Genomic DNA, 13369 nt, shown 5'->3' on the forward strand with positions numbered 1-13369 from the left:
CGGGTCTCTCTGGAGTCCCTCTGTCTCAAAAGAGGCAGAGAATTGAGCTAAATGCTCTTTATGAGCAGAGACTGGGCGTATTCGGGGCAGTTAGGGTGTAGACATGACCCTTTATCTCGTTCACAGCTTCCTGTGGGGAGTGGGCACGCCTGCTGATCTGAATCGCTTCTGTGGTAGCTGGAGTTACACAGCCTGCCTTCATCCTGGAGAGGCCCTCTTTCTCATCCACGGCTTGAGCACTGACAGAAGTTTAAGTGACAAGGTTTCTGTCAGTTTCTGACAGAAAAAGAAAAAAAAAAAAAAAGCCAGACTCAGGGCCAGGAAAATAAACAACAGCCACAGTAACGACAGAGAGTAACTGCAACAGTTACCATCTGTGAGCATCTACAAGGCACCTGTGGTAGGGATCCCAGGAGCCCTCTCCACCTGTCCCTCTGCTCCATAAAGAACTCTGTTTGACCCACGCCCTTCTCCAAGTCATCTTACTTCTTCTTTCACTGACAGCACACTGCCCTCTCCCTCGTGTGGTCCACCCTTCCCACTACCACTTCCTCTCCACTCATCTGTGAGGTGATTGCTCCTCGGCAGTGTGGCCAGAGGATTAGCTCATAAGGGTGCTAATTTCAGTCTTCATTCTTCATGTGTTGTGGGACTCTGAATTGTCCAAGGCTACATCCCAGGATGTGTGGCCACCCAGCATACACCCTGGGAGGAGCATCACTGTTCCTGCCCTGTCCCTCTTCCATCTTTCCAGGTTGATATAGCCAAGGACCATTTGGTGACCTTCACCTTTCTATCTGTGCAATGGGCATGATGCCCGGACACTCCATCATGGTGCTGTAGGTGAAGTGAGTATGTGAAGTTCTTTGTTCCCAAGAAAGGAGGCCATTCCTTTCCTAATCCTCCATTCCTCTGGGATGTGGGATGGGATCCTTCCTCAGGATCCCAGGGTGGGCCAGTAGGCATTTAGCAATGATAGCTCCTGGTTACACTGTCCTTGGGACAGCCATAGCATCCTTTGTATTTTCAGATGAGACTCTTCAGAGCGGTTTAGAGGCTTATCCCAGGGCACGGGGTCAGCAGTTTGCAGGAGCCCAGGTCTCTGGTCTAGACTTTGCCCACTTTCCCTCCTACTGTCACCTCTCCATGCTTCTGCCCTCTGGACATGTACTTCCTTAATAGACACCTATGGCTCCAGATGCTGACCACAGAATGCTTCTCGCTCATTCACCTGTCTATCTGTGAGTTCCTCAACCCTTCCCCTCGCTGCCGTCTGGCAACTGGGAGGTTGTCCCGTTAATGAATGGATATGCTCCCGAAAGACAGAATGCCATCCCTCTGCATCCATTCAGCCTCAGGACCGAGCTCCCTCTCCAACCGGCTTTCCCCTTTTTCCTCACCCCAGCATCACTCTCACCTCCCTGTCACCACCCAGTCTGAAGCTCTGCCCTTGACTCATTCCTGGCCTGCTTCCCCCACACGTCATCAGACAGAGGCTCTGCTCAATCACTTGTCCTCACCTCCTCCTCATTCCACTACCTCAATCTTTTCCTTTCCACCCACACAATCCAACCCATGGGGCCCATTTCCTCCTGGGAACTTTCTCCTACTACTACCTAGCCTGTATACAAGGCTACACCTGTATATCCAAGAGGTTGAGGAAGGGGGATTAAAAGCTTGGGACCAGCCTGGGCTATGCAGTGAGATGCTATCTCCCCTCTTGAAAAGCTATCATCACTTAGGGTGGTGCCATACACCTTTAATCTCAGCACCCAGGAAGTAAAGGCAGGAGGATCTCTGTGAGTTCAAGGCTAGCCTGGTCTACATAGTGAGTTCCAGGACAGCCAGGATGAACCTGTCTCAAAAAAATTTATCCACAAATGGTTCTGTATGGTTTGAATATATGAAGTGTCCCCCAAAAGGTTTATTTATTGGTTCAGAGGTTAAGAGCATTTATTGCTTTTGTAGAGGACCCATGTTTGGATCCCAGCACCTACACCGTAGCTCATAACCACCACTAGACACCTCCTTTTGGGCACTAGGCATACATGTGGTATATATACACACATACAGGAAAAGCACTCAGATACATACAGTGGAATAAATAAACACGGAGATTTGGTTCTGTGGCTTAAGGCATTCTCTGCCAAGCCTGACAATCTAAGTTTGATCCCAGCAACCCACATGGCAGAAGGTGAGAACCAACTCCAGCAAGATGTCCTCTGACCTACACAGGAATGTGGTGGCACATGCCACACACACACACACACACACACACACACACACACACACACACACACACACTTTTCCACAGTAATTAACATTTAAAGAGAAAGGTGATTAGCTCCTAAGGGTGCTAACTTCATTCTTAGGTCTGTCCACTGATGAATTTGTATTACATGGGCTCTGCGAAAATGGGGCCTGTGTAAAGGAAGTGGATCCCTGGGGAGGGGGGTAATGTCTTGTAAAACTATCTTATCTCACTTCCTTTGCGTCCTGTCCTCCGTGAGACAAGTGACCTTGCTCCACCATGTCCCTCTGTCATGCCTTTATGACTCAACACAGACCTGAGTCAATACACTGAAAACCTAAGCTACACGAAGCCCTTCCCCCTTAACATGTTTCTCCCAGGCATGTGTCACATGGTTAGAAAAGCTGACAACACCGGCTCTCCGTGTCCTTCTGCCTCTGGGTGGCTGGGACTGTCCCTTTCATTCCTAGCATCAGTCTACCCCTTGAGCATAACTCTCTAGACGATGCAAAATCCGTGTGCTCTGTGCAGCAGAAGAGTTCAGAGCAGTGGGTAAGCTGGGTGCCTGGCTTGGGATTCCTGTGTACCATTAATGGGTGGTGGCACTTCTTAGGGTCAAAGTCACCTCCCTCTGAACCCTTGGTTTCTTCATCTGCAAGATGAAAGAATTAATAGCAATGACATCAGAAGTCTACAGTGCCTTTTGGTGACTATAGCAGGCAGAAAAAAGAAAAAGAGAAGAAAAAGAAAGAAAAGCCATCTATATGCTGGTGACTCTGACTTTCACAAACTGCAGAATTACACGTATCCAGCTTCCTACTCAACACACCAAATAGGCATCTCCAGCCCCCGTGTCCAAAGCTGAGTTCCTGATTCCCTCACCCCCCACATGTTTCGCCCCCGTTCTCCACCAGCCCCTTCCTTCCGGTTGAACGGGCCAGAAGCCTGAGCGCTGTCTTTCTGCCTCTTTCTCTCTCCCTGCATTCCATCTGCTAGAGGGCACTCAGTGCATCCTTCGCCAATTCTCAGGAGCCATCCCTTCTCCTCTGGATTCCTTCATCCACCTTCTGGCCACTTGTGCTACACTTGCTCTGCACTCTGTCCCCAGACCAGTAGCCCCAAAGCCACAGCTCCCCTATGCTTAGAAGTTCCCCGAGTCTCTGTGTTGACTCAGGGAACAAGCCCGCAGCCCTCTTGGGGCACTCCCAGCCTTCCCCACTGACCCCACATGCCCTGACACACTCCCTTCTGGAAGAACCGTCTGCAGACATTCATTTGCACACCTCTAGATCCTTGTTCGGATGTTCCATGAGGTGCCCCAGTTTCAGCTGGCGTCCTGCCCCTCCTTGGCACTACTTTTTCCTTTTCTGCTGGCCTTCTGCTGCAGACTCATTCACGTCTCCTGCTTGTCACCTGCTTTCCAGTTGCACCCCAACCACATTCCCACTGGGCTGAAATATGTCTTTATTGTGGGCCCCTGGCCCACAATCAGCTAAGACAGAGAGAGAAGGAGGGGAAGGGGGAAAAAGGAGAGGAGAGGAGGGGAGGGGGGAAGGGAAGGGAGAAGAGAGGAGAGGAGAGGAGAGGAGAGGAGAGGAGAGGAGAGGAGAGGAGAGGAGAGGAGAGGAGAGGAGAGGAGAGGAGAGGAGAGGAGAGGAGAGGAAGCCAGCCTGGTGTGATTCTTGAGGCAGAATGCATAAGCTTTGCATAAGCTCTCTCATGATAATGAGCCTGTCTCCATGTCTCTGATGTCTCCATGTCTGGACATCAGGCGCTGAACTTCCATCCAGCATGTAAGTTAGTTCTTTTTGCCCATTGCTAAGGGCCAGCTCTTCCCAAGGAACACTTATTCCAGTTCCCAGGTTACTTCAAAGGCGGATCCTTGGTTCTCCAATGGCCCTGGGACCGTCCAAGGCTCACCCAACGGGTGCAATGGAAAGAAGCCATGGAGAAGTCAGTAGTCTGCCGTTGCTAGGGTGGCAGCTTGTTTGGGTTGCTAGAGGCTCTTTCCTGCCCAACCAGACCCTCTTGGTTCAGCACCAGGGCCAGCGCTAGGCACCCAAGTCAAGGAAGTGCAGTCTAGGCTAAATCTTGCCAGCTTGAAAGGCTAGTGTAGAAGGATCCCTGGCCCTGCCTCCAACCTTATCCAACGCCAGCCAGAGCCAAAAAAGCCATCAGGTAGAGGTCAATGAAGCCCCATCAACACTGGTGATTTGACCTCCCAACCACTTCATTTGGGGGAGGGGTGTGGCTCCTTCTGAGCAGGGTCCAGACCCAGAGTCTTCGTGGCTCTGAAGACACTCCCCCCCCCCCCCCCCCCCCCGTGCTTCTGAGAGAAGCTGGCACCCCACAGCTTCTGCCCCAGCCAGAAGGGACAGCAGCTTCCTCCCTGCTTTGCCTGCTGCTGCTCGCACACCCTTCCTGCCACGCCTGGGCTCCTTCCAGCTCTCAGCTGCGGCTTCTATTTTTAAATGAAACTAACGGAGCGTAATCCACCTCCACAGATGACTGGAGCTGCGTTGACTTTACAGATTACCTAGGGAAGATGGACATCTGTCCCATGCATCCTCTCTGCTCCCCATCTCCTCCCCAAGACAGTTCTTCCACCTTGCCTTCTTCCCATAGGAGCAGGGGGGTGGGGCTCCTTCCTCTTAGGTGATCTCCTCGACCCTCTTGGTTTCTCTAGATAGGGTTTCTGGTCTCTTTGTGTTGTCCTGGTGAACCTGGAACTTACTCGGTTGACCAGACTGGCCTTGAATTCAGAGATCTGCCTCTGCCTCCCAAGTGCTGGGGTTAAAGGTTTAGACCACCACTACCTACACACTACCCACCTCTTAGGTGGGCCTTTAAGAATGTGCAGGCAGGTCTTGCTGGCGTAGGCTTGTAATCCAGCTACTTGGAGGACTGAGGCAGGAGGAATACAAGTTTAAGGCTAGCCTGGGCTACTTAATGAGACCCTGTTTCAAAACACAAAAGTAGAAGTAAGACCGGAGAGCTGCTTCTGGGGAAATGGCTCAGTGGTTAAGAGGACTTGAATTCAAGTCCTCACATCTGTGTTGGTGGCTCACAACTGTCTGTAGCTCCAATTACAAGGGATCTACTGCCCTCTTCTGACTGCTGCAGTCACAGGCATACAAGTGATACACAAACATATAGGCAGGTGAAATATCCACAAACATAAAATAAAAGAGACAATTGCAATATTTTTGAAAAAGAGATATCTGGGAATGTGTATGAGTGGTGTAGCCTTTGTTTGGATATGTATGAGTCCCTGAGCTCAATTTCAAGTACAATACACATACACACACACACACACACACACACACACACACACCATATAGTGGGGAAGGAGGTGGTGAGGGAGTCGGAGTATAAGAAGGAGGTAGAGTAACTTAAGAAGCAGAGGGGAACTTCAGCATGCTGCCCTAGGTTGCTCAGGACTACAGGTTAGAAGTCAGACCAAGGGCTGGTGAGATGGCTCAATGGGTAAGAGCACCCGACTGCTCTTCCAAAGGTCCAGAGTTCAAATCCCAGCAACCACATGGTGGCTAACAACCATCCGTAACGAGATCTGGCGCCCTCTTCTGGAGTGTCTGAAGACAGCTACAGTGTACTTACATATAATAAATAAATAAATCTTTAAAAAAAAAAAAAAGAAGTCAGACCAAACAAATGGAGCCAGGACAGACATGGTTGGCACAGTGAGCCACACCCTTGTGCCCTGCCCAGGACCTTAGATGTGTTAGCCATGTCCATGAATGTGCAGGTGCTTCAGCAGTCACATCCCCTTGGACTAGGAGGAGCAGAGTTGGGCATCCGCTGGCCCCATGTTTCTTTGTACTTTCCTAAGCAGTGTGTACACCTTTAACATACGGTTGTTTCTCAGTACCCCAGGGTACTGAGATCCCAGGGTGTGGATCCAGGCCTTTCTGAAGATACCAATGCCTAAGAATGTTCAAGTCCCTACTGTGAAATGACCCAGTATTCACCAGTCTCTCTGATCATCCTCCTACGTACTCCCTTTAAATGATCACTTACATTGTCCGCCATTGTGGAGGCACCGTATGAATGCCATCTACCTTGGACTGCTGGAGAATAATAAATGATAAGAAGAAAAGCCCTATGTGTTCACTGGAGATTTATTTATGAGGACAGAAAATGGGGCCTTGTGTGTAGCAGACAAGCACTCTGCCACCGAGCTATATCGTCATTCCTGTTTTTGGTTGTTCTTTCTCTTAGACCAGATCTCACTAAGTAGCCCTGGCTAGCCTGGAACTCATTATGTAGACTGGGTTGGACTCGATCTCACAGAGCTCCATCTCCACTTGACTCTGCTTCTCCAGTGTTGGGATTAAAGGTGTGTGCCACCACACCTGGTGACACATTTTGACCTGATATTTTGGGTCTATGGTCAGTTGGTTTTGTGTGTGGACCCTGGGGTCTGGGTTGACTGTGTGCAATTCTGAAAGCGTACTTTAGCTTTGCACTAGCAGGATCACACTGGGTCGGTGTTCACACCCCCTAGCATTGTTAATCCTTTGCTGATGGGTGCCCATGTCTTTCTTCCCATGACTGTATGCTATTCTACACGTATATACATTATTCTTCTCAGTACGTTTGTGACTTTGGTTTGTGATATTTCTGAAACTTCTCTGTGTCTTTGTACACCCAGGAAGGTACAAAGAGGTGTGGAAGAGGTAACTCTTTTCAGTATGAACTAATCTTAGAGCATCAGCAGGAGTTATATAAGAACGTTTGTCTAAACGCTTGCAGCAGGGAATGAGGTCTAGCTTGGTGGTTAGGATGCATGAGGCTCTGGTTCACCACCACCACCACCACCACCACCACCACCACCACCACCACCACCACCACCACCAACAACAACAAAGCTCATGACACCTTTCAGGAAGGTGCCAATGAGATCAGAGCCTCTGGCAACTGACAGTGGCTCTTCCTCTTACCTCTGGGCCATGTGGATGACACTTCGATCCTATCTAGCTGGTGGTGACCATGATAATACAGGGTCCACTAAAAAGTGGTCCCATGTGCCCAGCAGAGAGCACTATGGACCAGAAAATGTTTGGTTAGGAATGAGCTTAAGTTCTGAGGCTGCCCAGAGCTCAGGCCCGCTAGGTTTCTCAGCTAGCCAGGTATCTAAGGAGGCTGGAGGAGAAGCAGGGCATTGCCCCAGCCCAGGCTTCCTGGGAGTTCTAACCTAGCCTAGGAAGGAATATCTTACAGAATATAACGGTGGGTGGAGGTTCATTCAGTTCCACTGGGACTTGAGTGCATTGCCCCGGCAGCCATCAGCGTCTTGTGTCTCATGGAGGCAATTACATATATCCACCACTGTCATTAAACTAAGTCAAGAAAGGCCTTTGAGATAAGTGACATCCAAGCTAAGCTCAAAGGTGACAGGGGAACAAAGATGGGTAACTTTTAGAGCCAGGCAAGAGGATCTACAAAGTGTGTGACCAAAGGGGTGGGTAGGTGTATTGGTCAGGGTTTTCTAGAAGAATGGAACTGATAGTTGATCTATGTATATACAGAGGGGCTCATTAGAATGATTTACAGGCTGTGCTCCAGTTAGTCCATCCATGGTTGTCTTTCACCAGAAAGTCCAAGAATCCACTAACCGTTCACAGTTCACAAGGCCAGAAGTCTCCGTTGGTCTTCGGCGAATGTTGTGATCCCAAAGAAGTAGGTTCTAATGCCAGTGAAGGAGTCAACTTGCCAGAGAGAGGCGAGCATGGGAAGTGCAAGTGGTTTTTTCTCCCACGTCCTATATATGGGCTGCCATGAGAAGGTGTGGCCCAGATTTAGGGTGAGTCTTCCTGCCTCCAATGATCCAATAGAGAAAAATCCCTCACAGGAGTGCACAGCTGTGTGGGCATTTAGTTAGTTCAAGATGTAGTCAAGGTGACAACCGAGGTTCACCATCACAAGTCCTCCCCTTGTCACCTGGACACCCACTCACATCTCCTTATGTCATGCTTTATTCCCAAATGAAAACAGTAACCGAGCCATAATTACACCAAATGTGATTCAACTGTCCCATGTACAACCTAAAACACTATGCATTTTAGAACAGGTGGCAATGTGGATTGAGGAACATAGTGTCTCATAAGTTAACTATGATAACCACTGACACGTTGCATGATGAAGAAATCGAGGAAAGAAAACAAACATCTGGACAAACACATTCCTAACAGAACAGGACAGAAACACTCAGATCAATTTAACCCTCATTTCTGCAGCTGGTCATCTGGCCTTAGCTGGTATTTAAAAATACCCATACTGTATTTCCTTATCTTCAGCAAGCACCTGGGCAGGTCTTGGTTGTATCCCCAGAGGATCGATCCATTTCTTCATTCCTGAAGGGCCTGTGCCCTTTGTCATTCTGACTGTAGTGGGCTGTTGTGCTTTTCCGTTGACTTTAATTACAGGCCCTGATAACTTGGAGAGATACCATAAATCATTTCCTGCATTCTCCATGTAATTTTTCTTATCTCCATTCAGGAGAATCAATCAGACTTTTTTCCTAGAAGTCTGGATCAATCACTCCCTCCTAACACTGCTATTCCTGTCTTAGCCTGTTGGCTTAAGGACATCAGAAGCCCAAAGTGGTCAGGGGGAAGTCAGAGCTTCCAGTTCAATGACATGTTTGTTGTATCTCCAGGCAGGAGCTCCTCCCACTCTGGAACCAAAACTTAGCAAAATTTAAGAGCTCTGGAGCAGGAAGCAAAAATTTTCTTGGTGGGCCACTAGGGATGAGAGTAAGTGCAGGCATTCCTCTTTCCACCTTCGATTAAGTCAACTGCCATTCTCCATGACCCCCTTCTTCTGCACAGGTCACATAGAAAAGTTAGAGAGAGATGCGATGTAAACCACCACCCCTACAGCTTTTAAGTCCTTGATGGTGGCCCTAATTTCTGCAGTTCCTCCAGGAATGCAACAGTCTTTTTGGTTCACATTTTCCCTGGTAAAGGTAACTCCCAAGGCTTCCGTTTAGCCTCTCTATAATAGCCCCATTCCACAGGTCAGAAAACCAGTGTGGGAATTCCTAATTTCTAATTATATCTATTCCAATTATACCTTCTGGAATTGGGGAAATAATCACAGGACGAGTTCGGAGATGTGCTCAACTTACTATGAAGCGGACTTCAGTCAAAACTCCATCAATCACTGGACCTCCATAAGCTCCAGCTTTCACTGAAGGGCCACGACGTTTCTTGGAGTCTCGTGGCATTGGAGTTAGTTCAGAACCAGCATCCAATAGACCAGGAAAGTTTCTTTTTCTGCCTTTTACAGGTTACCCAAGTAAGAGGCCAGAGGGTCTGTATGACTGGGGAAAGGCTAACAGGAAAACGTTTGGGTATTTTATCCCTTCTCAGAGGGAGCTGGCTATCCGTTCATTCAAGGGGTTCTGAGTCTGAAAACTGGTTCAAGTCTGGAAATCAACTTATGGGCCAAGATTCCCCTTTGCCACAATCCAATGTAGCCGTTCTTTTATTTGTTTGAGATTTTTTTTCCACTTATGCAGATCAAGCAAAACTACAGTAAGCTCCTTATCTGTTTCATGCCTGGAAACACCGTGACTGATCAGCCAGTACCAAAGGTCCATATAGGTCATGCTACTATATTAGTCCTTTTACCTGGAAACCCATTACAGGTCAGGCCATGATGGATGCCACTTTGTCTGTGCTGCCTGTTCTGACAACTGTGGTCATCTTGCCTTTGGCAATTCAGTGCAGCCACTTGGCCTCTGGTACTCTGAAGCTAAAATAAACCCATCACATCTAATTTATCCAACAGCATCTCTGACCCTAAGGTCTGACACAAGGAAAAGGGCAACCACACAGCTCTTCAAATGTGCTGGTGCCCCTCTCATCATTTTGAGTCTTAGAGGATTAGTGGAAGGCATGTTTCCTGGGCCTGTCCATGGTGGAGGATTAGGCTTTACAAAGAGTACTCAATCTAGCATTGTGATTTCCCTGAAGGGAGCCTTAAAATCCCTTCATCAATATTGTGGGGTATTCACCAGAGAAGGCAGCTAGGTTAAGCCAATAGAAAGTCTATATTAGCCAGCCAACAACTAGACTAGACTAGACTAGGTATTTGGGATCCCGGTGTAGCCCTGAGCCCTTTTTCAGGGTGAGTTTTAAACCCAAGAAAACAGTGTTCTGGTTTGATATAACTGTTAACAAGAAGAGTTAGCCTGAAGCAGAACTACAGAAGCCAAAAAGCAAGGTTAGCACATCTAGGGAGTTTTCCAGAAGTGTGGACTTTGATGGACAGGGCCTTTGTTCTGGTTTGGGCGGGTGGTGCTGCCTACATGCTGAGTTTTGTGGCCTGAATGGTACTTTCGTCACAGCATCAGTTGGGCTAAGGTCTCAGAGCCCACTAAGTCTGGGATCCTTTATGACTCTAAGCCAAAGGATCTAAGTAATTTCTAGCTTCTTTTCAGTAGGCCATCCATTTGACAAATGCTTCAGGCAACTGATTGAACTTTTAACACCATGTTTAACTGATCAAGCTTCCTAAACCTAGACTCAGTGGTCCAGATCAATAAACTCAGCCTGATCCAGTTGTAATGTAATCCCAAATGCTTAAAATCCTCTCCCACACACATTCCCCACATTTCTGCTTGAGTCATCGAGTCATTAAGCTCTTTCGTGGTGCGGTGCACTTCCCCATGGGCTACACTTTCTTTGTACCTCCCCTCTAGGAGCCTGCTTTGCCTTAAGTCTGGTTTACAGGTCTAGAGGCAACTACCAGAGGGCCCTTAGGGACACGGTACTATCTTGTCTGGTATCTTCTTCAAGGATAGCAGACAATGAAGGATTGATTTCCTCAGGAGGTGAAGGTTGGGGTACATTCTTTGCTAAGGGCGGAAAGGCTACCCAGCAAAGAGATGCCTCCGCAGCAGGTATATGAACTTGCCAGTGAGTGAGGGCAAACTGGCAAAAAGCAAAAGCTTCCCCCCTACTCCCTCTCTCTTTTTCTGTGTCTTTTATATGGACTGCTGTGAGAAGGCATGGCCCAGATTTAGGATGGGTCTCCTACTCTCACATGATCCAATCCAGAGCAACCCCTCACAGGTGTGCCAAACTGCTTGGGTTGTCAGGTAATCCCAGGTGTAGACAGGTTGGCAACCAGGAATGGCCATGGTAAGGGGAAAGGATGGAGCAACCATGGCCAGTGAGCAAGGACTGGGCTCAGCATATTTATGTCCATTAAGAGACAGTGTTCAGGGCTGGAAAGATGGCTCAGCGGTTAAGAGCACTGATTACTCTTCCAGAGGTCCTGAGTTCAATTCCTAGCAACCACATGGTGGCTCACAACCATCTGTAATTGGATCTGATGCCCTCTTCTGGTGTGTCTGAAGAGAGCAATGATGTACTCATATACATAAAATAAATAAACACATATTTAAAAAAAGAGAGACAGTGTTCAGCTGGGTATGTGGGTATGGTAGAGCATATGGGGGTATGGTAGAGCATGCCTGTATTCCTGGCACTTGGAATATGGAGATAGGAAGAGCAGGAGTTCAAGGTAATCCTCTGCTACATAGCAAATTCAAGGTCAAGGCCAGTCTGGGGTGCCTGCAATACAAGACTTATGTCGTCACCAGAAGGGTTCCAGCTTTTGAATGGCATAATGGCCAATAAGTCATCCTCCAAGCTGAGCCTGTGTTTTCTTGATGGTGTCAGAGCTAACCGGATGGGCCGGTTATGCTGACTCATAAAAACCCTCCAGCCTTCCAGATTAAAACCACAAATGTTTATTTGTTCTACTCCTGCATGTTGATTAGTTGGACTCTCTTCCACAGCCAGAAGTTCCATGTCCCTGGGGCTCTGGGACCAGGTACTTCCTGGAATACTGTAGAGGCTGGGCCAGTGGTGACACGCACGACATAAGTAAGTCCCAGAACCCTAACTAGGGACAATGAAGACATGACAAAAACATGTGATTGAGAAGTCACAGCACCCCCAGAAACTCAAAGCCCCAGCACCTCTCAAAACTCAATATGTTTAGTGAATACACAACTGACCGGGGAGGTGGGGTTGTTGCATACAGATAAATGAAAAGCAGGATTGGTGCATACAGCTGAACAAGAAGGCGTGATTAGCTAATCTCAGTAGGAGCAGACTCAGCAGGGGAGCAGCCCTTAGGCCATAACCAGGGCAGTTGGTGGAGAGAAAGCTTCAGCGGGCACATTCTGCACCCGGGATGGCTTGGCCACTCCCACAGGGCTCAGACATGGGTCCTTGACACAAGGCTTTCCGAGCAGTGCTCAGTCACTTAGCCTCCACTCGCTCCCTACTGTGCAGAGCGCTCTGGGGAGTGTCTGTCTGTCTACTCTGCTACCTCAAACTCTGCCAAGTCTACACACTGCTTCCCATCTCACTTACCAGAGCTGCCCCGCCAGCCCAAGAGGAGTGCCAGGTCATGTGCCCAAGAGGCAGCAAGTCAGGGACATTAATGACAACTCCAGTCTCCAAGGACTTGAGAACTTAAAAGACAAAAGAAAGAAAATAATAAGAAAACCCTGCCAACTTCCCTTCCTGCCCAAGCACCAAGCATCTTGCTAGTCTGGTTTGAATTACTTGTGATTCAATAAGTTTTGCTTTACCAAGTTCAAAACAATAGAGAGGAGACAACTATCAGCTTGAACAGAAAGTACTAGCTTAGGGCAAATGGTGCAAATTGCTGATTCTTCTTCTTCTTCTTTTTTTTTTTTTGAGACTTTATGTATTTTTGTTTTATGTGTATTTGTGCTCCATGTGCCTGCAGTACTAGAGGAGGCCAGAGATAGCATTAGATTCCCTGGGAATCTGGGCCTAGAATTAGGGACAGTGATGGATGAATGGTCATGTGGGTGCTGGGAATTGAACCTGGGCACTCTAGAAGAGCAGCCAGCGCTCTCTCTTAACCACTGAGCCATCTCTCCAACTCCAAGTTACGGATTATTGTTATCTGTTTAATAATACCGTAATGTCTTTTTTCTCCATTCTTCCCTCCCTCTGCTTCCTCTCTTCTTTTCCTTCCTCTTCTTTTTTTGAGACAGGTCTCCCTCTAGGTCTGGCTGGTTTTGAACTCTCAGCAATCCTCCTG

This window comes from Mus caroli, unplaced genomic scaffold (assembly GCF_978045245.1).
Source record: "Mus caroli unplaced genomic scaffold, Mus_caroli_1 scaffold_10, whole genome shotgun sequence".
NCBI classification, from domain to species: domain Eukaryota; kingdom Metazoa; phylum Chordata; class Mammalia; order Rodentia; family Muridae; genus Mus; species Mus caroli.